Here is a 26,827-nt window from a genome sequence, read left to right on the forward strand (position 1 = left end):
CCCTCCGAGGACTCTGTTACGGGTTGTATAAGTGATATCTCGACCCTACATGTAGCTCGATGAGAATACTGTCGAACGTATTTCGGGTCCCACCGCCTCATCACCAACAACCTTGATTGTGACGCCGAGGCATATAATATATTATAATAATACTGATAGTACAACTCTACTGTGCCGAACGGATGAGTGACGAGATATAGCAATAACAGAGAGATTGTAAGCTGTTTTTGTTATTAATATTATATCATCACATTACGTAACAGTACAATCAAAGCGCTTTCTATACGGAATTGAAAATGGTATATGAGGATCTACTATTTGTGTTCACTGCATTGAACAAAAAGCGCTTATTTATGTTATAGTAAAAATAATTTTGTAAAATTTACACTGATTAAAAGCACCTGTAAATCGATTACTTCGTCTTTTTTCTAAATACGGGCTACACATTTGGCCCATACGTTGAACTAGTAACTCGGACATTAACAGCAAATGTGTTTAGACAATGACCTTGTCTTCGAACGTTTTATGGAGCATAGAGTGAACCCACTTTGTATGACTTAGCGCGCAGTGTAGTTTGTTTTTTTATTTAATCGCAATTATTATGTAGATTTATAGATTTATAGATGCCCATTTATAGATGCTGTTTTTCTCACAGAAAATATCAGTAAACGTTTTTATGAAATTTTGTTCTAAAATTGCTTTATATGGAGAACGTTAGAGTAAGACAAACGGCTGTCCCGATTACAAAACCATACCACTTAGAACAGCGTCTCGGACGCTTGATCATCCTAGACGTTGGGCTCAAGGCGGAAATATTAACTCGAAGAAGCAAGCCCAGCCATCTCATCAATAAAGAATCATTCCATAGATTGACTGTTCTTAGCCAAGAAAACCTTTTTACTTATGTCTTTCATTAAGCCCACGTGATAACACTGATCGACTAGGTTCGTGCAGAGAGTTACGTTAAAGTCATTTACCCGTTGCCCATATCATGGGTAGAGAGTGTACTCAACTTGTTCCAAACATATCTGCACAAAAACTTATATTGAGAATCTGAATAATTTGGAAACTGCCTAGGCATCATTCAGGGATCAGCGAACCCCATAAGTTATAATTTCGGTATCCCATCTACTTTGTCATCGCGGCAATCAAAATCATGAATGAAAGAATTATATGATTAGCTTCACTTTTGTGGAAAACACTATCTAGCAGCTCCATAATGAAATAAAGTCAGATCCACTTAAGTATTTGCAAATGCTTTTTTGCTTCCATGAAAATTCACGAAATGTCACAAAGTGTGGTGTTTCGGTTTGGTGAAACGTATTAGGAGCGTCCACAGCAAATATTCCAGGAAGAGCTAATCGTTTTTCTGCCATCTCTGCAGATGAAATTTTGCTTCTCTTTGCGGCAAAAACACCATTAAAAAATTATTATATATATAAGCCGGCGAAATTCTGAGCCCAGGCTTTTTTGGTGTACAATTCCATACGCTGCTCCCCAGCGCCTAATATACCTGCTAACGTTTATCCAATAGCAGTTGGCGCTTTTCGAATGACAACTGGATTCCCGCCAATCGTTTCAAAGCATAAATATAGCAGACACACCTGTCCGCATTCGACGTAGTGAATAAGCATTAAGGTTGAGTTCGGTAGTGTTGGTGGACATGCAATGTTTCATCCTAAACTGTTTATTGATTTATCAGTAGGCTATATTTCGCTTAATTTGCTAGTCGGGTGACCAATTAGAGCTTCTCAACGTTCTTGGGCGTTCTCTTTATGAATCCATTATAGCTCACGCATTGTAAAGAGTCGAAGCAAACGCGAACATTACTAATAATACCTCATACTATCATAGAATAACTAAAACGTTGAAGGCTGTTTGCGGGCAAGGCTAATAACTGTCTTCAACCATATTTTAGGTGAGGTTTGTGTGTAAGCAGCATCATCGAAGATCAGATGGCACTCTTTCATAAGCATTATTGTACAATGGATACTGGTAATTGAGGAGAGATATCAGACCCCAGAGATACGAAGCTCGAAAATACAGGGCTGATAGCAACGGATCATTTGGTAAGTGTGCCGATTTCACAATATATACTTGGACATAATTAAATAACCATTAAATGGAGCCAGAATCATATAACTAAAACAGCAAATTTAGTAATGTACTGTATTATGCACCTAAGCTCCTGGGTTAAAACTAGGTACGGTTGGATAGAGATTAGTAAGCATCTCATAGCAGATATGCTCGCAGGTGATAATGGACAGTTCCACTAGCAACCGTTTCTGCAGTGAACGAAATACTGTAATAGCTCATCTATGTCTTTTCCATTATACCTAATGTTCTAAGCATATTATGCTCATTTATACATATACTGTGCCATTGGCCCAGGTGGGCTTTTCTGACTTGGTAGCAGAATGCCGCATGCATATCGTTACGTAGGTGATAGAGTAAATATGTTGATTCAAAGTCAAGAATAGAACTGGTAACTTTTATTTTATATATCTAAAAAGGCACATGGCAGGGACGGGTCATTGACTCGGTCAGTTTAGCAAAATTAGGCAGGAATAAGGAAGAAAGAGCCAGCCTAGGTGTTAAAACTTTTATCTACTAACCTTAAGCTTCATAAATTACCTTACTTTGGCTGTCACCCATTGCAATATCATGGCAGTAAACTGTAACCTTAGAGTATAAGTGCATTTAGCTATTTGGTGTCATTAACGCGACCAAGCCAAAGAAAGAGTAAAAATATTCTTGTGAACATAGTGCCAAGATAATATTGTAGATTTTAAGATTTACCGCCAGGTTCTTCAGGCTTAAAAGTCTTTTTTTAACCCGATGCTGACAGTCAGCCTCTACTTCTTTACCATTAAGCTATCACTAAGCTGCCATTTAACTAAACCATTAAGTACCGAATGTTACATAACCTAGCTCGGATAGACTATATACAGCCGGTCATTCTGTCGAATAACATTTCATAACGGAAACTGAAGGATGGACATGGTTCAAGGCTTTACCCCGCAGTCTTTTTATTCTCGCAAACCACTGGTATACTTTCGGTGCGCCACATCTTCTTGTGGTCCATCCAGGATCTCCTTGTTTTTCTTAGCCATTATAGGACTCTGGTCCTTGGGTCATGCATTTTTCACACGCTACCTGTAGTTAGACGCTAAATTTGTGATGTAAATTCATCAATTCCGCAATAGGCCTCGGAAAAGCCCTGGTATGTTGTAGCTACTACCAGCTTTTCATAGATAGCAGAGAAGAGAGCCGCCGTTTATACTTAGGAAAAATGTCGATTGAGCGAAGTGGAGAATGCTAAACAATAGCAGAACTAAAAGATGTTCTCTTGCTATCGTTAGCATAAATAAAATTAACAATCTTTAGTTTATTTAATCGTGATAGGCCACAGTGTGGCGGAGGTGACACATTAGGATTAGCGGCTTATTCATGAGGTGAACAGCTGGTGTCATTTGAGCCTGGTCTGGTAGGCCATGAGGGTGATCGAAATATTACATTTCAACTGGCGCAATGTTGTATCGAACACAAACCTTCGATCGTTGTTTAATGTTATAGCATAGCACACCCAAACTGGGCTGGACTTAAATGGAACTTCATATTGGATTTTTTAGATATATATGTCATATATACTGAAAGTTAAATTCGAAATACTCTATTTTCTTCGAGAATTCTGTTTTCTTTTTGCCACTTAGTCTTATCTATGTCAGCTGCTGCGATTCGACACAAGAACTTATAGGGTTACGATAATTATTGCTGCGTATGAGACCTCCGCAGAAAAAGTTCAACCCTCGATATTAATAGCCAGTTTAGCTTTGATTACATCGTTTTGTTCTTACATAACGAAGTTAGTTGAGCTAAAAAAAAAAATGCTGGAGTTTGTCTGCATGGCCAAACCAGAATATTTCAGGAAGCCGACAATATTTATTGCAAGCTTACCTAAGCTTGCAGTAATACGGAGTGTTTTAAAATGTTGTTAATGGAATACATTTGGCTTGACTTCGTCCGCCGGTATTTTTATTGCGTGGGACATAGAGCTTTTATAGTATGAGACGATGTAACACACAAAGCACAAACAAATGCTATAGCGGTAGCAGTGAAAATAATAGGTCGGATGACGTGTACTCTCACAGTCGATGAGATTTCATTAATAGAAATGATCAACGCCATTGCCAGTTATGCTTAATGTCTATCCGACCTCCTATGGAAAGGCATGAAACGTGTGTATTACGGTGCTGCCTAACCCATAGCCACAGGTCCAATACTAACGAGGGACCTTCTTCAACGTAGTGACTTCGTTTTTTGGAAGCCATCTTCGAAATAAGTTTTGCTCACTAAGTTCCTTTGCTTAGTTTCACTCAGATTGAGAGTTGTATATTTGTTGTATTCCACGAGATGTTTCCTTGCTTTGGATGGGCGGTAAGTGTTGTGCAGTGATCAGGTCAAACCGACTGCAGCTATTGACCATTATAGCTAAACACTGTAAAGGTCACTACTGTTTACTGCAACGGAGTCGCTTTCTTTTATCATTACCATTGTGAATGCGCTTGCTTCTAACGATTTTATCGTATAGACGGACCCAATTGGACCGCCAATACATAAACAAATGGTCCGAAAATATTCCACCAGAAAGATAGATACAGGGTTCAGTGGTGAAACAACAGAGGTGGTGCATACGTGGGGCCATCGGTGTCAGGACAAAATAGTATACGTTTATATTCGATATGGTACTCTATTTTGACATACGTTATTATCGTAATACGCCATTAATTTGCTAATATTTTGCACCATATTATAAGAATAGACTTTTCCAGTTTTGATTTGATTCAAAACTGAAAAGAACTTATTCAGAGTTGTTTAGTGGAACCCGGGTCTTGATGCGTCTTCCAAATAGCATGATCAAAAAAACTGTCATGAAGTTAATTTTTCAATTACCACGACTGACAGCTGGTAAAATAGGGGAACGGGTTTGACTCCTACACTGATCATAGTGCCCATCGGCTCTATGTAACTTGTCACGTTTAAGATCTATTATAAAAAGTACAAGGTACTCTGCAGCTTTTTGTGCCGTTAATAAAGATTAAATTAGTATGTATGGCCGAATGAATTGGGGTACTGTTTTTATTTTGTCTCCTGTCTTTTTGCTTGGCATAAACTTGAGATTTTGTTGAAATTTTTTTGTGGGATGATAAGAAGCGTCCCGATGCTCCATCGATTTTTACCTTTGAGAAAGCAAATCTATAAAATGTCGCCATAAATAAATAATTGACAGGTTGATCAAATCCGTCGAATTATATTAAAATCTAAAAATCCGAAGCAGCCTTAGATTAGTAGGAATCATACGACACTTAATAAATTAAATGCCATTTTCAATAAATATCTGATAAGCTCACCTTTGAGCTACTACATGATTTGTGTCGTTTTCCGACTTCGGCCTCCGTCAAATTTGATTGTTTAAACACTAAACGAAGCAGGATTTCTCTTAAGTACGCCCGGTGTATGCCGTCGAATGCTTTTGACTAGCTAGATTGTGAGCATAGATTTGTAGCGTTACCCCTTATATAAATTAATTATTATCAAATTAATCCATATGTCGTATTTATGGTATTTATGTGTTATACTGAAGCAACGTTCTCTTACAATATAATTAATTACCTTAATTAGTAGGATGTTGAACTTGTTTAATAATGGAGTTAAGCTAGGAACGGCAGCTCGTGGGACCAAACCTATATATTATATCATGGCTTCTCTAGTTTTAATTGGCGCTAGCCGTCCTATAGCATGTTATGCACTGTATATTTGCATATTTATTCAAGAAAGCAACAACACGGAGAAAAACTTGTCGACATTGCCAAGCGCATAATGGAGGCCTTAGCCCGCATTATCGATATTTGCCATGCCTACAGGGTACGGCACCTAAACTAGGTAAAGATTATCGTAGCGTACATGCGTTCATTCGGCATTCTGGGTATCTTAGAACGAGACTAGTTCTTTCTAGAACGAAATAACAGACCTTTTTCTTTGTAGTGGAAGACGATGTGTCGTTTTCACTATTTGAACAGAAGTCAGATATTATCCAATCTCTTGACGCTGTACTAACCTCCACCGAAATGATGAAAACTTTTTTGTTCTCAAATAGACGGTCTACACTATTTCCAGTTTTCATGCGGCTTATATAAGGTTTTCATCAAAGACGCCGGAACAGAATCCAGTAGGTTCTTGGTTTAAAGGGCTAAGAAATCATAAAAGTCACATGAAAAGTCAGTTTTGATACAGGTGGATCTCTTGAACAGAAATTCAGGCTGTTTTGAACATCAGAATATCAGCTGTTCGTTGTGTCGTCCAGATAAGCCCCAAAGGCCAGTCTTTTCGAAATTTCTTGCTCTATTTCGCATCTTTTAGGCTTTTGGGCTCACATACATGGTACCTTTGACCTGGTACCACCTCAGAAGAGAGAAAGGTTTAAAAATGACCAATGACTGGTTTAGTTCCCAAATTGAAGCTGCAATCGAAAAAAAGTAGGTGGTGATTATATTGAGTACATCTAACCTGAAGACATAGAAGACGTTTTATCGAATATCTGTCCTTGTTTACATACAGTCTTTAAAAAGACCTACTTTAAGGTAAGTGCTATACAGTTTACGTTTAAGTGTCGCTATCATTTTTTAAAGAAGATCGATTTTAGTTATAATAATGGCTTGACATATGCACAATTTTCAGACAGGTAAAAGGGTTATGTGAAATGATTGTCATATGAGATTTTTAAGGATTTTTTTCCCAGTGAACCACGACCTAACCGCTTTGTAACTTTAAAAACTTATAATATGTGTTAAAAATTGATCGCCTCAGGCCAATCGCGCGAAGCCGATCTCATGGATATTTCCACGCGTAAAAAACGCTGTCGTCTTCGATTGTCCAAATGCATGACCCAGTACGCTATATCGGTACCACTCCCCACATTGCATAAGTGTTGCAATGTGGGGAGCGGTACCGTTGCAAATAATAATAACAAACAAAGGGATCTAAAGTTACGTAAGATTTTAATAAAATCCTTTAAACTGCACATGATTAAGCGGCGAAGCTCAGAATATATTATGCTGAAAAAGGCGTAGATTATTATCACCGTACTTTATTATTATTATCTATCGCAAGTCCTATTTCTGAATTTCACCTATGAACGTTGCAAATACGCACGACATCGTTACTTGTTACAGAGCTCATACCAGAATCGATAAAAACACTATCGGCCTTTTTATGAAAAAAAAGCTTCAAATACCATGGTAATATCACAATGTACTGTGATATTTATTATATTTGTTCATTTAATTGAAAGTATACATTCATTTCTACCACTTAGACCGAGACAGTGTTAATACGTTTTTAGGGCTACCCTTTTGGCGCGTTCGCTGCGAACTAAAACAACCGAGGCAATTAGATGTACTGTGAGATCTTTTGGGTGACCGCCACTCATCGAGGAGGTCGCGCTTGAACCTGTGAAGAGGTACGAAAGATATCTCAGGCTACGACAGTTACCTTCTTGGTACATAGCCAATCTGTCTAGCTTTAGCCCGTTGAAACTTTTCCGAACTGATTGAGTCACATGACATCATTACAGATTTCGTAGTTCCTTCAGCGGAATATCTGGTCAACGGCACTTCCAGACCAATAATACCAGTTTTCGATGGTTATTCTGCTTTTTTCAAGCAATTATGGCCGATTTCAATAAATGTTTGCATAAAAATATACTGCAAAGCCGTTTATGTCATATAATAGAAGCAAGTAGGTGCGGCCAGTAATAATAAACACAATCATTCATTATGTTGTGATGGTATCATCGTTACTTTGTTCTTGATCTCCAGGTGAAAAGGAATACACATATGTTCTTTGATTTTACATGATGACGTACTGTCACATTTCCATATCGATGACAGTATGACAATATCTACGATTGAGACTGTAGTTTGATCTGCAGTTAACTGTCATAGCATCCACTCAAATAATACTGTTATTAAAGGAGAGTAAATCGAGTTACGCAAATACACAGCTTACCAGGATTTAGATTTCAGGAAGACAAAGTTAATACCTATATCTTAATGACTTAATGCTAATACAGACATTCTTACAATTAACTAATAAATCATCCACCCAGATGCTGTCCAGTTCGTAAAAGCAATGAAGCCACAAGCGACTTCTTCTTCCCTAAAACACGATCCAATGGTAGCATCCATCATGTATATTATATAACGCATTTGCTACCGTCCTAATCAACTTACACGTAATTTGCCCAAATTTTATGGGTATTTTGATTATAACAGCAAGATTTTTGCTTTTTACAATGTACGGATTTCAGATATATGTGTAATACGTTGTATGTATATCAATTAGAAGTTATGAGTCGCTGGTTCGGGTCAAATTTATGCGAGCACTTATAGAGGAATACGTGGCGTTATCATCACGAAATATTCAGATCCAAATGTAAAATAAATTTTACATATCCAAATTCGCCTTTTGGTGACGATATAAAGAGCGCAAATTGTAAAAACTTGATCCGTCTATGAGCTACTTCTGTGACCGACAGGATTTCTATTAATAACTCCGGTTATAGTTCCAACGATGACTGGATATAGTGAGTGTGTCGAACTGTAGTCAACCCTTGTATTTGATTTCCGCCGCCAATTCGATATTGAACTATTTGTTTGTTCAATTTACCTCGCCAGAAACCATTACAGGAAGCAGTTAATCGCCTTTTTGCCGATAAGTTCTGTCATAACGAAGTTTACGGATGCCGAACTAACTTTTAATGGCGATAACGCCTTGGTGACAATTGCAAATGTTACTTCCGGACAGTACGCGAGCATCATTAACTTTGTTAGCGTAAAATGGCGACACGTTTAACCGCCCCACGCTCAAGTTATTTATACATAGCCCTTCCTTCCGCATAAACGAACATATCATAGCTTAAAAATGTTCGTGCTTTCAATTTAGTAAAGTAGAATCTACCTTTCTATATATATATATATATATATATATATATATATATATATATATAGTACTCACGATAACTTATGTCTTGGAATTTTAATTGTTAGTTATAATTTAAATTCTCATTAAAATATTGAACTCAATCACGTGAAGTTGATCAGTTATTGGTTTGTTAAAAGTTGCATGACGAGTGCTATTGTATAAAGGTACAATATTCCGTTCCCCAAAAAATTGTTATTCCAACACTTAGTTCTGCTAAAAAATATTGGTCTTGCGTAAAATATATTTATAAATTAGCGTAACAAGTCAAAAATGCCGCATTATCTTACGCGAAGACTTGAGCTGCTAAAAACTATATGATCATTAACTATGGATATGATAAAAAATCAACAAATTACAACAGGTAGCGTCGTACTCGGTAATGTCGGATACCTTCAACTTTGTACACATAATTCTGTATACATTATTGAATGAAATACATATATTTCTAGCATGATATATGTGTTTTGATAGTTTAAAGATTACATAAAAAGAGTATCTTTTTGCAAATATCATCTTTCGACGTTTGTGCTTTATATGCATATTGCTCTATATGTATCGTTTCCCCTGTGCACGCTCCCACCTTTCTCCTTATCCTTCCTCATACCCCGCTCTTTCTTTTCCTTCTTCTTGGCATTAGTTCATCATGATCATCATCATTACCATCACCGTAACTAACAGCGATCTTTCTGGGGCAATAGCATCATCTCGCACTTTTTCAGCCTAATTTTTGTATCTACGGCTTGCTTGGGTTCCATATGCGTGGCGATGGCGGCGTGAGTGCTACTAGTGAGTCTTCTCCTAAACAAGCGCCTAAAACAATCGACGGGAAACTAGGTCCTTCGGTATTTGACAGGCGTCCTCCGCGCATCTCGTGTCCGTCTGTGCGCGTGTCTTTGTTTGTGGCTTTGGTTGTTTGTCTTGGTATCTGTGCGTTGCAGGAGAAAAGCGCTGCTATTACTGTTGTGATTATCACCGCTGTCAGTGACACGCAAAGCGGCAGCAACTAGAGGCCGATGCAGCCGCTAAAGCCGCCATTACTAATGGCATCAGCAGAGACAGATTGAATGTCAAGTAGTCTCGATTCGAGCGGGCGGGCGGGCGGGCGGGCGGGCGGGCAAGGGAGGCACGGGGTGATTCTTTCCCTTTTTTCTAGTGCTAGTAGCAGTAGCGAACGCCGTCTAGTAACGAATGGCTCTTGGCAGTGATAACCGTCAAGAGACGGTGCAAGAGATATCAAGATCAAAACAAACTTCCACCGACTGGCATCTGTCAGAAACGTCCAGACGGCGCAAGCGTATCGAACTTGAGACGGCCTCCATGTTGTGTACGAACACTGGCTAAACGTGATAGTGAGTTAGTATCACAGTATATATGACTGTAAGGACAGCAGGGCCTAATATCGCCTGGACCTTATTTGTTCTTACTAAGTACTACTCATTGTTAAAATGCGTATAAAAACAAGTACCTAGAGGTTGCAAAGATCGTCATCAACTCTGTTCAGCACTTATTACATAGGTGTGTGCGTTGAGCATATAGTAAAAGTAAGTGCGAATTGAAGTGATATTTGCGTTTCGTAAGCATGGAGCCGCCAACCGCTCTAAGATGTTATAATGTCTTTGATGATATAGATAACACCGGTTATTTATGCGGGGGCATCAGAACTGCGCAACCAGTCCAGGCGCAGTTTCCCTATTGCTCGAACCCCTATCCAAATACGTACGATTCACCTAACTTCTCAGGGATGTCCGAGGTACCCGCAGCCTCTACCCTTAATGACAGTGTGGCAGCGGAATTTTATGACCTTGACATGTATTCCGATAGGCAGCAGCGCTTTAATCAGATAACAAACCAGCAGAGGCGTGAAAGCTTTTCCTCGTCTACCTCATCCTTGACCGGCTCCCCACCCCCGACACAGGACCCCTACGTCCACGTGCCGCCGCAAGCGTTCGTCGCCAACGATACAAGCTACAGCAATGGTTCAGGCGGAACAAGCAGGGAAAGACCTGGGACTGCTGTGACTAGCAACGGCGGGCTTCCGATCCGCCGGCAAAACCGGAAAGAACGACAACTACAAATGGAACGCGAAGAACGCGAGTTGACCGCAACAAATGCGGAATTGCGTCGAATTCTGTGGAAACTCCAACGTCAGTACGAATTTCTCGAGTCTAGAGTGAAATCGTCTATCTCTCAGGCAGCACAGCCTGCTCAAGGGATTTTACAGTACCAAGCCGCTGTATGAGTCGCTTTCTATAAACGCTCCAGATAAACATCTCACTCACTATTCAAGCTATAAGCAGACGTTTAATGGAGCTGATCTCAATCGGAGCTCGTCGTATTAGCATGATATTTATCATTTGTATATAATTTATTAGCTACGCTGCTCTAGATATAACATAATCTTCATATGATGCCGTTAGCGTTCTGGTAATGTTTGGCAAATGTATGGTTTGTATGCGAATTTTCCGTACGTTGACAACCTATAATCAGAGTAGTATTGAATATTTGCCGAATGGCCAGATAGAGACCCCAAGTATAATTAGACTGAGGCGAGTGCCCCGGGCTTACTTGCATAGAAGGACAATCCCACCATATCAAATTGTATATACATCGCTTCAGCTGGCGGTATGTGTAGTAATACAGTAATCGTCTAACGAATTAATAATAAAACCATATATTATATCAGTGTACTCTTTTCAGTTTGCTCGAAGCAGTAGCAGAGGCTAAGCATTAGGTGTTAAGTGCACGTTCAAGATTTTCCTGTATGCGCTAAAATTCATCATGGGGTGTCAGCTGGGGTTGGCTGAGGCATCATCATTGCAATAGTTAGACACGGAGAAAATTAGTAGGAAATCTATGAACACGTCGTTTGTTTATGCGCAGTCCTTTATGAAGTACAGACAAAAGTTGTGACAAAGCTTTAATAAGGTTTTCTAGCTTATCCACGAATAAAAATTGTTATCGATTCAATTGTATTTAAACGCAACTACACTTTATTAGTGTATTTTCTTTACTAGCATACTAAATAGGATAATGAGTTCATAACATTTATTTAAGAGTGTGTATATTTTCATAGCGTTTCTTGTTTTTATTAAACAGACAATTCCTTTTCGAAGATTTTGGGAGCTCGATGAAAAGTCTTCAGATCAACTTTCTTCCAAACCGAATATTGGTACGAGGTAGTCGTTTAAGGGTTCGCAAACTATTCGATCAAGCTTTACTTATATCTGACGAAAATTCATGCGTTGCGCTTCTTTAAAGACTTTAAACATGATTGATTATTGAATTTACTGCGTAGGATGTCGGCGAAGTGAGACGATGGCAGTGAAGTGTCAAATATGTATATACTTATCGTTGGTAAAGTGGTAAGCTTCTATGGATTTTTTAAGATGGAAATATTGAAATCCGATGGTCTAGCCACAATCTTTTGCGAGCTACGAGGGGAGCTTCGAGCCTTCGGTTTTTGTTGTTAATAACAATATATCTGCCATTATGCTATGTTTTTATTTAACTCTGTTAATGAATATTTCACAAAATTGGCTATATCATTGACATAGCTTTGTTTAATCTCTGACAGTTACATTGTATATACTGAACACTTCACCCATTCGTGATTGTCGCAAGAGGGTGCCGTATCGGCCTCCACTCCTAGATTGTACTGACCTGGCAAGCACACCGAAAGTCCCTGAAAGCAATCGATAGGAGTGTAGTATTTCGCAATATTTTACCGGAAACGACGTAGAAATTGTATTGAATGCTGTCTCATGTATGCCGAAAGCACACGCTCCCGACGTATTGTTTCGGGACATATATCTCACCGAAAACAGCATGTTTCTCTACAAGCTTCTAATAATCGAGAGATCACCTTAACATCATATAAGAATGAGCCTTTTAACCATGCTCACAGACACCATTGATTTCACTATGTGGAAAACTTGTATACTCGATACTATTATTTTTAATACTTTTTTTTGATCGCTGGAGCCTTGGCTGCCCAATAAGGAGCATTTCGTACGTTTGTTCTAATTCATGTTATGAATGAACTCTTTAGGTGTGGTAAGGATAGATCAAGTTAAAATGTAAAATTTAGTGAATGCCTCTGAAATTGCAACACATGGATATACTCCTTGAAAATAATATTCTCGACTTATTTAGTCTTGCTGCTGTGAAAGAGAACAGTGAGCAACTGCTCATTCCGCTAGGGATATCAAACGTTTCTTTCGATACCCTTAGTGGAATAAACTATGATGTAAAAAGTATTGATTATCGTCATAACACAATGGAAGATGGGTGACTGCGGAAGAGGTGTAAAAATGGCTAAATATTACTAAAAAAAAAAAACAGAAGTAGTTCTGATAGGTAAATAAATAGGCACAAGTCACCTTGTTTTCTCTAAGGTTGTGACTCAATGTCCTGGAACGCTTATAGAACATGAAGCTACCACTTACTTCATATAAAGAAACGGCAAGAATTTCCAAATCTTACGACGTATGTAGAAGTGGAATAATTAAACGTAGCTTCACAATTAAATTCTATTACAGGTAAGATAGGGGTATGGTATATGCAACCCGCAAGTTGATAGCGATGTGACTTGTTACGATAAATTACGATAGATAGGTTATATAGATATATCGTCGATTAGTATCTTGATGGTACATCTTATGAAATTACAAATAAAAAATTAAATACATGTATGAATCTTTGAAGCATGTGAGTTTTAAACATCGAGCAAGTACCTTGTTTTCTTTATGCACATATAAAGTATAGCTCATTCGTTAGCCGCGAATAACTCACAAACGTCCAGCATCTATATTTGCTCTCTGTTGTTTGCAAACTCTTTGTTAGTACGTCATAATTTATTTCTCCTACTGGAAAATTCTGACTGCCATCAAATGAAAACTTCAACTTGAAGAAGCATTGAGGTTTCTCTATTATTATGCCGGGCATGATGTCAGAGCATCGCTCCTTTCCAATAGAACCCACAGGAGAAACTGACAATACCCTTTCCCGTCGATAAATATGACGGCCTTTTTGCGCATTTATTGAGCGTTCGGCATACTTGTATGAAACTTGTACGCTACATTTGGAATTCTAATGAGATTAAGAAGGGTACTGTACTTAAGGACAAACACACTTTAGAGTTTGTCGTAAAATCGAATTCCTATTAATAATATCTAACTTATTATTAATTAAGCTTAACAGAGTTCCTACAGATAAAGATATTTAGAGATATAAAAATTAGCATCGAAAGTTTAAAGATCATACGTAAAAAGTAAGACGGTATAGCATGTATTGTTGCCTAATTGACATTAATAAGTGCTGGAAAATAGTTAATACATATGGGACGGTGTTTGACCTACCGACAGTAAACGAGTGATTATCTTTAAATGACACCTGAATTTCTCACAAGAACGATAGTATGCTGCTAACAATAGCCCGGGTGTTATTTGTCTTGCGACCATAAGAAATATTTTTTGTAAACATAGTTGTCTATGTATTAATAAACAACAAAGTCAAAACAGCTCTCACGAAGCTACACGGGTCTGTACTCCACATATTACGACATGTTTGTTGGTCTTGCAAGTATAAAGTACTCATGTTAATCTCTATTTCATTGGTAAGTGCGTCATATCTCTGTTTTCACACTCGAACAACCGGGACGTCAGACTGTGGTCGCGAGGTTTGCTACAGAAAGTGGAAGGTTTCGGTATCCCTGCGATCGACACCCCTCGTCACCGCCAAAAAGCCTTCTCGGTATACATAGACCTGTGTACGTACACTCAAACATTTCCCCGTTGTTATACTGTAGAGGAATAGATATAATCTACGAACCACTGTAGTCTGCCATCTCAAGAAACCACTATTGTATTGCTTTAATTATTATACTCAGCAACTGTAAATTGCACTCCTCATCGGATGAATAAAAACAGGCTAAATTTCAGCCGGCCACCTACGGCGAACTTGCCCTTCAACGACAAGTCAACTTGACGCATGCATGTGCTGCGTACCTCCCTTTATTTCTTTTCTTGTCCCGATTTTTTCGTATTACCAACTGCCTTCGACTTAAACTTGACTGTCTCCGCGTCTTCTTTGTCCGTCCGCAGAGGTAGCCACACGCCACGCGATAGTTTGATCTGATGTTTGCTTGACAATCACATAGACATCAACAGCAGCCATTGGTGCTACTGCTAATACTATAACTACTGCAAATAGGAAAAGAAGAAAAGGATATCCGAATGATAGTGTATGACGTAAGAGGGACATCATCTGGCACTTGTTGTTACCGAAGCCAGCCAATAAGAGAAAAGTCCACCACTGATTCTGCGTACAAGAAGTCTAAGGTTATTATTGCAGCTGGTGTAGCGCCTGCTATTCGTCGACTGTTAATGGATCGCCTTCACCGCTGTACTCACCATCGCTACGCTGCTGTTCACCGAGACTTTGGCGACTTCCGAGCAGACGCGCAGAGCCGGCAGTTTCCCGCCAAACACTTCATCTTCTGACATCTTCTATGCGTCAGACTAATCCCCAGAACAACAGCTCTCGACCTCATTCACTTGACCATTATCTCTGCTAGCTACCTACAGCCCTTAGATGGGCACTCCTTCTTCGCGAAACTGTTTTGCGGTGGCTGTGTGTCGCACCTTAACTGGTATGACTCAATTGGCAGTAATGATGGGCTAGATACCATTGTATTTATCGTGAACATTCTCAAATCTATCGACGATACTATCTGATTCTGCTAGTGTGTGTGTATGTACGGAGTTCCGCCATCAATAGCATTGGTAACCGCAAATGAACAATGCTGACTGTTAACTTTTCCTTACGAAAAAGCACGGCTAGATTTGTGTCGAATGGGCCAAGTAAGAGCAGACGAAATTGCAGGAAAACACTGTCGCTGACGCCACTGATGTTTACTTTAGTCAATCCCTTACTTTAGTTCCTTGGTCGATGCTACCAGTGTTGTTGTTATTGTCGTCGGGCGTAGAGATTTGGATAGGAAGATTATTGAGACGGTGCGAGAGAGAAGACTGGGCATAATATCGATTGTTCATCGAAGGCTGCCATATTTATTTGCTTCGGTCGGAGACTACGCAGCTGGTGTCAGTATCAGCCATAAACTAGTCAATTGATACTGGTCATGATGTTCCAGTTAACTAGGCATCCGGATATCAGATGAATCAAATAGAATAAACAACAGAATTTTTCGGCGGCATTCATGGTGGTGTAGGGATGTTGAAATAACTGAAAAGTTGCAACAGGCAAAAAAACAAAAGTTAGCTAATTAAGTTTATTAATAACTTGAGTCCGACACAGGAAGATTTGTGCTGTACTAGATAAAACGATAGGACTAAAATTGTGCTATATTAGATAGAGCGATAGGACTAACATTTTAGCGACTCTGTCAGTATATGTGGAGTACGATTTCAGCGGGAATAACGGTGGCTGTATTCGGTCACGGGTCTCTTTAGGAACGAAGCATCAATTACTTGCATACAATAGCTTAGACCAACCAAATATATCATAACGAACAGCTTCTACTTGAGAAAATTTAAACCAAGAAGAAACTTATGAAACGGTAAGCATCCTATTGATTTGGACTAAACTACGCGTTTCGCCCGTGTGGGGGCGCTTTGTTACTTTCACGGTAGCGGTTGTTGTATTTCATTACACGACGTCTGAAAGCACAGGACATGCTCCAACCCAAAACGCGTGCACTTCCTATCGGCTGAGTAAACGAAGTCAGTCAACCATTTGAAAGATAAAAACGTCCGTTAACCCAAACAAAAGTAAACTAGGAAACGTTACGATTTTTTTCATGTTTTGTCGTATCTTAACAAAGTCCAGTAATAAACTGTTGGACAGTCATTGTAACTAACGCGTACTGTCGTAACATGTATGTTATGTTGGCGTCCCAGATGTATACTAAATACATAATATAACCTATAATATTAGCGGACCCAGTGATAACCGGTTCATCTCAACAGCATACAGTTGACAAGAAATTAGGTAAGCCATATTTAGTTGGGGTCCGCTTCAATCCTGATATGTGTATAGAGAAAATATTTACAGATGAAGATATGACTAACCCAGAGGTATTTTAGGAAAACTGGGCATATTACTTTGGTGGATACTCGCAAATGAACAAAATTTTTAAGAGGGGTTCTTTGTTGATTTATTTTCTTAGTGTTATTAGATAGAATACGCTCAAAACATACCAGTGCCGAATGATACAAATGTATCAGGTAGGTTTGGCAGATTATTTACTATGTATAGCTTACCTAATAATAGAGTCAGCATAGAAGATAAATATTAATGGATATATGAGTTTTTTAAGCTCAAACGTGTCAAACCTCGAAACTGTGTCCAAGTATTTTGAATTCACACGTCAAATATTTCAATATAAGCATATTGTATTTTTTTCTTCGAGTGCTGGAAATTGCACGAGTACCTATTAAAACGACCTATTTTATTCTACAATTAGCTCAATAGTCATTATTTACTAATTCAATGTTGGTTTTTTCTAGGGCACTTCAGAGAACTCCGGATGCTGTCTTTGATACGAAAACAGTAAAGCAATGTTGGTTAAACTTAAATGCAAGAAAAATCGTCGTTATTAATCTAATCAGGACATATGACTATAAGTAGCTGACTGACAGCATAAATTCCGAAAATAAGTTACACTACTGTATACATAATAGTTGTTCAGCGATGAATCACGAAGGTCTTACGAAAGCAATTATAGCAGATCTATATTATTCGAGGACATTATGAAGCTGCATTTCTTCTGAATGCATCACAGCACAACAACGATCCGTCAGAAGGTGAAACACATTTAGACTGAATTAAGTGCGACTCAAATCTATTTATTCATCTTAGTCAAATTCTATTTACCTTTGATGGTAGTGGTCAAAAACTTACAGGACAACTACAAAATATCTTAATATCAGAGAGAGTATCCAGAACCGTTCAAGACGCTTCGCGTTATGCGAGTCTTGAGGTAAAAACGAATTTAAGAGATTTGAAGTATGATGCCCGAGGGTAACCTAATGTCTCAAATGATTTTCCTCGCATCTAAAGTATCTTATGCATCGTGATGCTCATGGGAATCGCGTTTCCTGAGACGTCTATAGTGGATCTCACGGCAAAGCAAATGACAATATATCGGTTTACCTAATTTATCCTATCGCACTTGAAGTAAATTCCCATTCGTTTCCGCGAATTCTGGCTCCCATTTCCTAAGATTGGTGTTGAGCGCTTTCGTTGCCACGAGCACAAGGACAGTAGCGGCGAACAACTAGAAAATACACGAGGTTATTTCCGGTCACTACGCGCTCATTTTCAGTGCTCATTTTTCCACTGCAGAATCTTTCTAAATGGCGCCTATTCGAAGCGTCTCGTACGTTGTATTTTATAATATATATATTTAATAATTTTTCTGTTTAAGTTTTTTTTCAGGTAGTGCTATAGTAAACAGTGATTTATCGAACTTTGAATGTCCTGAATAATGTGTCAAATTGAGCTCTGCAGTGTGATCGATGATATTCTCAACAAATTGCACATTTGATTATGAAACGTCACTTTAAAGGTCTTTTTCATGTAGAATTTCAGCCTTTCGATATATAGATATATATCGATATATAGATTTTGGAAGCAAACACTAATATGAGCCCAGTGTTGACCACTATACTTAAGTATAGTATATACACATACTGATGATCTCAATTTTATCTCAGCAGTACATATATCCAGGATATGGCGTGAACTTAGACAACGTTCAGGTCTGTTTGTACATCGAACGGCTGATGTTACACAAACACAATATTATTTGTTCATCTTTTTGCTATCCCCCTGGCTTGAGTGATTACTACAAATCGAGCTTACGGAGGCGTGAGTGGGTAATCTCAATAGTATTGATCTTGTTCCAGATGGATTTTCCATGCACCGAAGGCATTAAGCGATGTTATTTGTATAAGTACACTTATATGTCAGAACCAGTCGATACTCAAGTGTATAAAAAGACGGAGTGCATAAACTAGTCGTTGCATATAGTTACTAAGAATATCCGATCAAGCGTTGCTTCTCAGTCGAAATTCGTTTATCGGATAAATGCGTATATATGAAGTATCTCACTTTTTTTGTGAATTTTCTACACACATGGGGTTTTGTCTTAAAACTGAAATCTATGCGATCTAGTGGTTCGTGACAGAGTAGTCATCTAGTTGGCTTATTCTAGCGTACAGCTCACCGTAAAATAAAATCCTCTCAGCGTAGAAAAATCAGCTCAAAGGGACTATTTCACCGAGACGATTTGCGGCGGACGGATAATACGCAGTCACGAACACTCAGTTTTATGTAGTATACTAGGCAGACTTGCAGGCTTCGCTCCACGTTCGCTTTGCCGTTGATTTAGCCGATATGATATATTGATGTTTCATTCAGGCTAACGTAAACTGTAGTAGTGCTGATACTCCACCTAGACGGCCAGTAAGGTCTTTCTGGGAGACAGACAGTGCGCTCTGCGCGGCTCGCGGGTATATAAATATTCTGCAGTATTTGTCGAGATCCAGTGTGCACTCGATATTACGCTAAGAGATGCGGCGCTTTTTGAGTTAGCTCGGATAGGCGTGCAGTAAAACATGTTAAACCTTCCCAAAATATACTGCATATAAACGAAGTGTGCATCCATGACGGTGTAGCAGAACTTGATTCCTTCGAACATGCCCCAGACGAAGATCAGGGTGTTAACTTCAGTCCACCATTATCCTCTGTCCTGATCAGTGACCTGCCCAACGAGATCAAGTAACGTCTCTATTTAAAGAATCTCTTCCTGTACGAAAGCGATCTTGTACTGTATATTTCTAACCGATAATACCTCCACCAAGCCTTAGTTATTTCCAAAACAATACGTCACTGACGTGATGCTTTCAAAAGGTCTATCGGGCACGGTAAACGCACCCCGACTTCGTGTAAGCGCAATTCAGCATATAAATTTCTTCACTTATTTAAAAATGACACTCACGCTTTTGATACACTTTTGATAATCACATCTCTCAGAGAATGTAAAGGGCTTTGGTAGTAGCGATAACGGTTGATGATTGAAGAAAGATCTCGCTTAAAAAATGGTGGCCGTCTTCCACATTAAGGTAGCCTTCTGTGCATCGTATGGATTACCGTTAACATAAGGCCATCTTACTTCAATTAACTTTGCACACTTGATTGAGTGAAGCCAGACCTATTCAAGCATGTCTTGAGTTCCCATGCTTCAGTGTAAAACAGGTTATTTTACTTAGTCTGTGACACATCGCTATTCGTCTCTGAAGCGACGGTGTGACTTGAAAGAAACAGAACTAACTGTCAAGCAATTCACGAGCACAAATTGAAAATGAATGTCATCGACACAAAATTCTGCCAGATCTGGGCAATGATCAATCCCGCATGGAAAGACAGAAAGAGAACTAATGGACACGCTACGATGTGGTACGAGATTTACGCATTTATCTGCCAGACATTGGATTATCTCGTCGGTGGAGACGATACGCGCAGTTGGTAGTTAGAAGAACCCAGCACCCTTCATTTCGTAAACTTTTCGCAAATTGTTAACGGTTGTAGAACAAATCGGGGAAGAATATTCACCAACTAATGAATATAAACCACATACCGAAATAGTTTATATAGGAAATAAACCATCCAACAAATTATCCGGGTTAGCATTATTTCTCCCAAAAGGAGGACTTTCTTGAAGAAACTCGAAATGGTGTGTTATCCTTTGAACTTGAACAAACAACATTTCTATATAAACCTTGAGAAATTTGTAACAGTTGTCGAGCGAATCGCCAAAAATGGTCGACTTGGCCAAATCAGTATTACGCTCTATGGAAGCAAAAGGGTATCCCTTAGAAAACGATATGTGTCAAATCAAAGTACGAAGATACCGTTCATAGTTCATCAAGCATTGCGCACATTGAGAAAATTAACGTTATTCCTGCTGCGCCCATTTCGTGCAGATTTAAGAGTAAACTATATAAAGCTCTAATGTAAAGTTTTTACGACTTCTCGACGGTTGTCGAGCAAATTATGAAGAATCTACCAATTTTCATTACGATTTGTGGAAAAAACCTTATCTTGGAAAAAATATTTATTCGATGAGCATTATCTCATACTCATTTCTAGAGCTCGACGATACACATAAGAATGAAATTCTTGTAGCTCACGGAAATTAGCCTAAAGCAAGTACTCTTTAGAGCTCTCGATTTGGATGGGAAAGACAAATACACAGATCGACAAACAGAGAGATATATTCAGTCTTAGTAGCGTCGTGATAATAAGGCGCTACCGAAGCTGTCGTTTGATGAAAACTTTCTAAAGTTTCAAAACTTCCTAAACAAACAGAAGTTACTGGCCACTACTAAAAGCTACTTATACTTTTATGAGCTGCTAATCTAGACTAACCAAGCAATTGTTCGTAGCAATAGTTAATTCGCACATCATCAATAGTCAACCCTCCGTATAGAGTTTTCGATTTCGAAGTCTCAACGGAACACCGCGCATTTAATTCCTTCATACTTTTTCTCTTGTTTATGTATTGCGGCCTCTCCATGTCGCTTTCCTTGACAAAAAATTCAGTATATATTGCCTTTTTATGCGAAGGGGCAGAAATGTAGTGTTGTCATATGGGCCTATAAACGATCATACGTTGTCATTAGCGTATGCCGAAAATGGTCTTCGAGCTTCAAGCGGTTTAAAACCACTTAAATTATCATAACGTATATAGTGTTAGTTACTTAGATTAAAAAGAAGTTCTATAGCAACTTAAACGCATCTTAGTTGTTCAGTATTTATTATATTTTCTGACTAATAGAGGTTCGTCTGGCCAACAATCTCGATACAAGCCAAGAACAGTTTCCATTATGCGAACCATACATCGAGATTCATGTCGCTCAATTGGTAGGTTCGCATGAAAAGAACTGGAAGCCTAAAAAGCAATAACAATATTTCTTTTGCATTTCGTACATGAATATTAACATATAAGCGTGACTTTCCAAATACGAATTCAAGCTGGACTATCGTTTCAAGAAGCAATAGAAAAAAAAAGTTCTACCTGAGGCAATATTACGGATGTGTCCTACTACCTGACCTACGTAACCAGCCTAGACTGGCTTTCGAACATCGCAGCTTTTAATCGTTTTGAAAGCAAGATAATACCTAATAATCGATAAAGGAGGAACACTAACAGAGCAAGCCTAGTAAAAATGAGCGCATACCTAAAAATATAGATTTCATGGTTTCTTGTTAGCTTGCACAATTGCACCTTAGTAGGCCAAACTAGTTCGTATACTACCATTCTATAAATCACAAGTAGGCTTCCTCCCCTTGATACAGAAAATTTGTCCTTTGCTAAAATTTGTTACAACCAAATGCGTTATTAAAATGTTCTGCTAGTTGAATTAACCCTGTTTTGATAAAATGCCGGAAAGAAAAAAGATATGATCTAACGATCTTCGATACCTCTTTAGCGAAAGCGGTCAGCAATAACAAACTTATCACGCATTGATTTTAGCGAAATTCTTATTGCGCAACTCGTACATCACAAAAAGAAAAAAAGAACACTGACATTTTGTTTAGGACGATCCCGCTACGCACCTGTATATTTGGGATGTTAGAAGCCGATATACAGGGCAATCTTTTTCATATATGTTTTTTCGCACACAAAAAAAACCCTGTCAGTTTGAACCGTTCGGTTTGGCTCTTAGACGTCAGCCTCAGCATTCATTAGCCGGTCGCAGTCCGTACTTTTCGCTCCATGGATTTTTAGAGCTTACTATAAACTGGCTAAAAAAATCGTTTTTCCTGATTGTTTCTAAAACGTTGTGTCTATAGTAGCTATGCTTAATTCGAAAATTGTGTACTAAAAAAAATTATCTACTAACACCAAAGCAGGACGCGTCCCATTTTAAAGAAAAACCAATAGAACTTCTGGCTAGAGCCCCGTTTATGGTTACGTTGAAGAAATAAAGTAATGACCCTTATTTTAGGCTGAAAAATTATTGCTATCTGTTCTGTCCGCTAAACCTACACAATACACTATACATAGATATTTATTCGAAGGGACACGCAGCTTACATCTTTCAATTATGAACATACAATGTTTTTCGTTAACTTATGAGTCATCGTGTTAAGTTTTAAGCGTACTTTTAAAACAAATCTCGTGATGACTTGAATACTAAATATGCATGATAATATTATTAATGAGCGTGTCAGCTATTTACAACAAGGTCGTCAGATAAATCGGAACTGTTTTTTGAAGTTTAGAAGTAATCCTCGATGATTTTGACGGCTAACGGAGCGGTGAATTTACATTTATTTTGTAAGTGCCGCAGATAAGAGGATCACAGAAGTTTCTTGAATGAAATTTACTAAAGGAGCCCGTGTTGTCTCATGCATGCTTCAAAAGTTCGTGTATTACATTAGCTATTTCTAATATAATAAGACACTGCCATCACTGCTATGGAGAAATGCATTGAGATCTCAAATTAGGGCCTGGTAAATATTTAAATAATTTATGTAAAGCTGTCTAAAGACTAACGAGTTACTTATTCAGGAAACTGGCTCAAAACTTTTTTTTACATAACTAGATTTCCTGTAGGCCAGTGGACCCATATATATATAATTATTAACTCACTGCGCTATTTTCCACTGACAGCTTTGTCAATGAATAGAGCTAACCTTAATTTAATAAATCAACTTGATCCAAATACTACATTTTTCCTCATCAAAAATTTTCAAGCTAATTTGCTGACGTTTCTAGTTCGTTTGTAACTGGAAGCGTCAGCAAAAATCTTGAGATCCTCGACACTAACGTGGCAGTTAACTATAACTATTGCTTCACCTTAACGAGGCTAACGGGATTTATCATTTGCTGAACGTTACTGTTGAATGGGTTCATTGTACTCGATGACGTCTCGCAAGCCACTCAATATCGCGAAACAGTGTTTCAAGAACAACAGTCCGCCTCTCTCGTTCGCGCCATAATCCATAGCCCCTAAGTCATTTTATTGACTAGTTAAATGCAGACGACTCGGCCTTGCTTGGGTCCTCATTCCCGCCGGTAGGAATAAGGTGGGCCATTGTACAATAAAAATTTACGAGTACTGCTCACAGCTAACGAGAACTTGCGACGTTTATTGGGAATAAAAGGTCACATAGTGCCTTTATTCTGCTTAGTAGAAGTTCTGCCTTAGTACCCTTGCCTGCATTGATACAGTGATCTCGCGTCGTTGGACAACGAGTCTTGTCATTACGAAAAATTCAGCATCCTAAGTTACTTCGGCTCATATGTACAATGTTAAACAATTAGAATCATACATCATAGTTACATAATCGCTGGGTTGTCTATTTGTTGGTTAGTCACACTAACAAATATAGCAATCAATCATAGGATAGCATATTTGATTTATTACGATTGGAAAGAAATATAGTTAGTAGGGTAACAATAGCCGTTTGAGCATTTTAATCGTATCTCTTTTGAGAAAGTATCGAAAAATCGTTCGATCTACAACTTGGATGGAACAATGGATCGTTCTCTTACCGATTGTAGGGTAAATATATTTGCTGCCCTTACAGTTCTCTAATCTCATCCCCTTAATAGGTTACTTGTTACGATGGTGGGTGTCGAAGGCACAACCGTCAGCCTTTTTGTCATACACAAGTTCTGCATTTCGAGTTCAAACAGATAAAGGGAAAGCCACCATATGAGAATTGTACAAGCATATGCTGTTGTAGGATTGCTTTCAAGCTTAAAAATGCTATCGAAACTAACAAACCTAACCCGGCAACAGGAGTAGCTCGTAAAATAAAATTCTCTACACCGACGAGTTAGTCGTAAAGCTACTTCCAGCAGCGAAAATTGATCGCTAACGGATTTGTCATAGAAATTGGTATACCATCAACAGTTCTACCGATCTAGAACAATTAATACCACGGTGAAGCGTTAAGGTAGTACTGACTATAATCGTTCGGCGCAAAGGAAAGCAACATAATAGGAGCTCTGTCGCCGTGGCGGCCATGAGCGTTTATAGACCCTTTAGCAAAATTTCTTCTTAATTAGACAAGGTGCACACCTGAAATGAAATTGTATGTATTTAGAGCTTCGTTGTGTTGTTCTTACATTTGGCTAGATAATATTCGATTTCTAGAACTCATATCCATGCAATTTGTACGTACGCAAATGGGGCACAAAACCCCCGTGCCCATATACCGGAGCACTAGATGCGGATTTTTGTGCCGCTAAAAATTGATCAAATTCATTCTATGCCAGTTTAGTAGCATGGATAATAGTGGATTCTTTGAAAACTTTAGTTTATATTACGTCGAACATGGCTCTCAAAAAAACGGCAAAACATCCCATAATTACTTAACAAGAAATTACCGTGGAAATGCGGCGTTAGAGGACGGACCAGTATATACCTGTACTGCGCAAAGCCATCGGCAGTTATAAGACTGCCAGCTCTCTCGATTTGCGGCTTTTGAATGAAACGAGGTTCTGCTCTAAGTTAAATAATTAGTTTCATAAGTCCAAGGTCAGGGTCGCACGAACAACTGCTTCTGTAATAATAAGTTCAAGACTACGCGCTCGTTACAAAGCTGCCTTTTAATTTAGCGTATCAAGCCGTACCAATCGGTATTCGTCTATGGCACATACTTCCTACGACAACAAACACTGAAAAGATAGTAAAATAGTCGCTCGATTCACATGCTGTTCACTCTGGGAGGGCAGCTTCGGAGGCCCTCGCACGGTAAATCGTTCAAGCGTTCACAATAGTCGATGTGTACCATACGGTGTTTTTCCTATAGATATCACTATCACATTGATGTGCAACCCCATATAAAACGAGCGTCTTACATTTTTTATAAGTTAGTTCTTGACGTGTCTGGTCGGTCAGTAAGATTATCTGTTTATTTCATAGGAGGGAATTAACTCGCATCAGCACGAACCGAAATTTTTATAAATGCCGCAACATGTATACCCAATTTTTTTCTTGCACTGGATACTTCTGTCTGTTTTAGGGAATTCTACAAGCACAGCTATGTCTCGTTTATACTAAGCGAACTTCAATTAAATATTAACGCTACTTTTCTATTTATACACGACTGGTCTATAGTGATAAATGTCAACTATAATAGCAAATAATGCCTAGTATATATGTGTAATTATACTGTGTTCGAAAACGCGACGTATAAGCGCATGAAATCTGGTGTTTAAAGGTAAGAGTGAACGAACATTGTACACGAGCGTCACTGTGCATAGGCGGCGGCGGGTGGCGATACTCATCCAGTCTTCATATTCTAGTCGAAATGGAACCCGCTAGTTCTCACCGTCGACTTTGCTGTCTGTTTCGATAAATCGTTATAAATTTTGTCATGGATCGAGCGGGGCAATGTTATTATATCGGCTTTGCACGAGCATCAATGTGGGTTCACTACAAGTACGTCTAGCATCTGTTACCCGCCGCTAAGGTCTAACTGGCATCTATAGTATCTATATGAATAGGTAGTAAACGGTCTCTCGCACCTGGGTATATACCCCTGGAGCAAACCGGCCGTAGCTATATATCTTACGGGTCCCTGGAAAACCTCACGGAGTACTGCCTGGAACGGGATATTTGAGCGAGAACAGATAGTAAATTGGAGCGCACTAGTCCAAGGCCCATAGTCTGGGACAGGTATTCTGTATGGAATGCTAAGGTAGCCATTGACGCTGAATCCTTGTTAAAAGATAGTCAGCCAA

The 26,827-nt window shown here is 38.8% G+C and overlaps 2 long non-coding RNA genes across 19 annotated transcripts in view; one reads left to right on the top strand and one right to left on the bottom strand.

The window, feature by feature from the left end:
* Positions 1 to 1,492: 1,492 nt before the first annotated feature.
* The window catches only part of LOC111249111 (uncharacterized), a 72,012-nt gene continuing 46,677 nt past the window's right edge, over positions 1,493 to 26,827 (top strand). For 5 of the 17 annotated variants that reach the window (XR_015325951.1, XR_015325949.1, XR_015325952.1 and 2 more), the window contains exons 1-2: positions 1,581 to 1,701; positions 1,919 to 2,069. This is a non-coding gene — a long non-coding RNA (uncharacterized LOC111249111). Of the gene's footprint in view, positions 1,702 to 1,918; positions 2,070 to 9,761; positions 10,129 to 11,725; positions 13,772 to 14,661; positions 14,810 to 15,143; positions 17,637 to 26,827 lie in introns of those variants that run through there. The other 12 variants (XR_015325945.1, XR_002672776.2, XR_015325953.1 and 9 more) reach the window with 12 other exon arrangements.
* Positions 12,586 to 20,484, bottom strand: LOC147755911 (uncharacterized). Of its 2 annotated transcripts, XR_015325943.1 has the most exons (3): positions 19,289 to 20,484; positions 15,453 to 16,284; positions 14,976 to 15,242 (listed from the first exon to the last, which is right to left on the bottom strand). It is a non-coding gene; the product is annotated as an uncharacterized LOC147755911 (long non-coding RNA). The 2 variants fall into 2 exon arrangements; XR_015325942.1 differs by lacking the exons at positions 14,976 to 15,242; positions 19,289 to 20,484 and adding an exon at positions 12,586 to 12,724 and having other exon boundaries at positions 15,453 to 15,592.

This window comes from Varroa destructor, unplaced genomic scaffold, assembly GCF_002443255.2.
Source record: "Varroa destructor unplaced genomic scaffold, Vdes_3.0 BEIS01000004.1, whole genome shotgun sequence".
Classification (NCBI taxonomy): Eukaryota; Metazoa; Arthropoda; class Arachnida; order Mesostigmata; family Varroidae; genus Varroa; species Varroa destructor.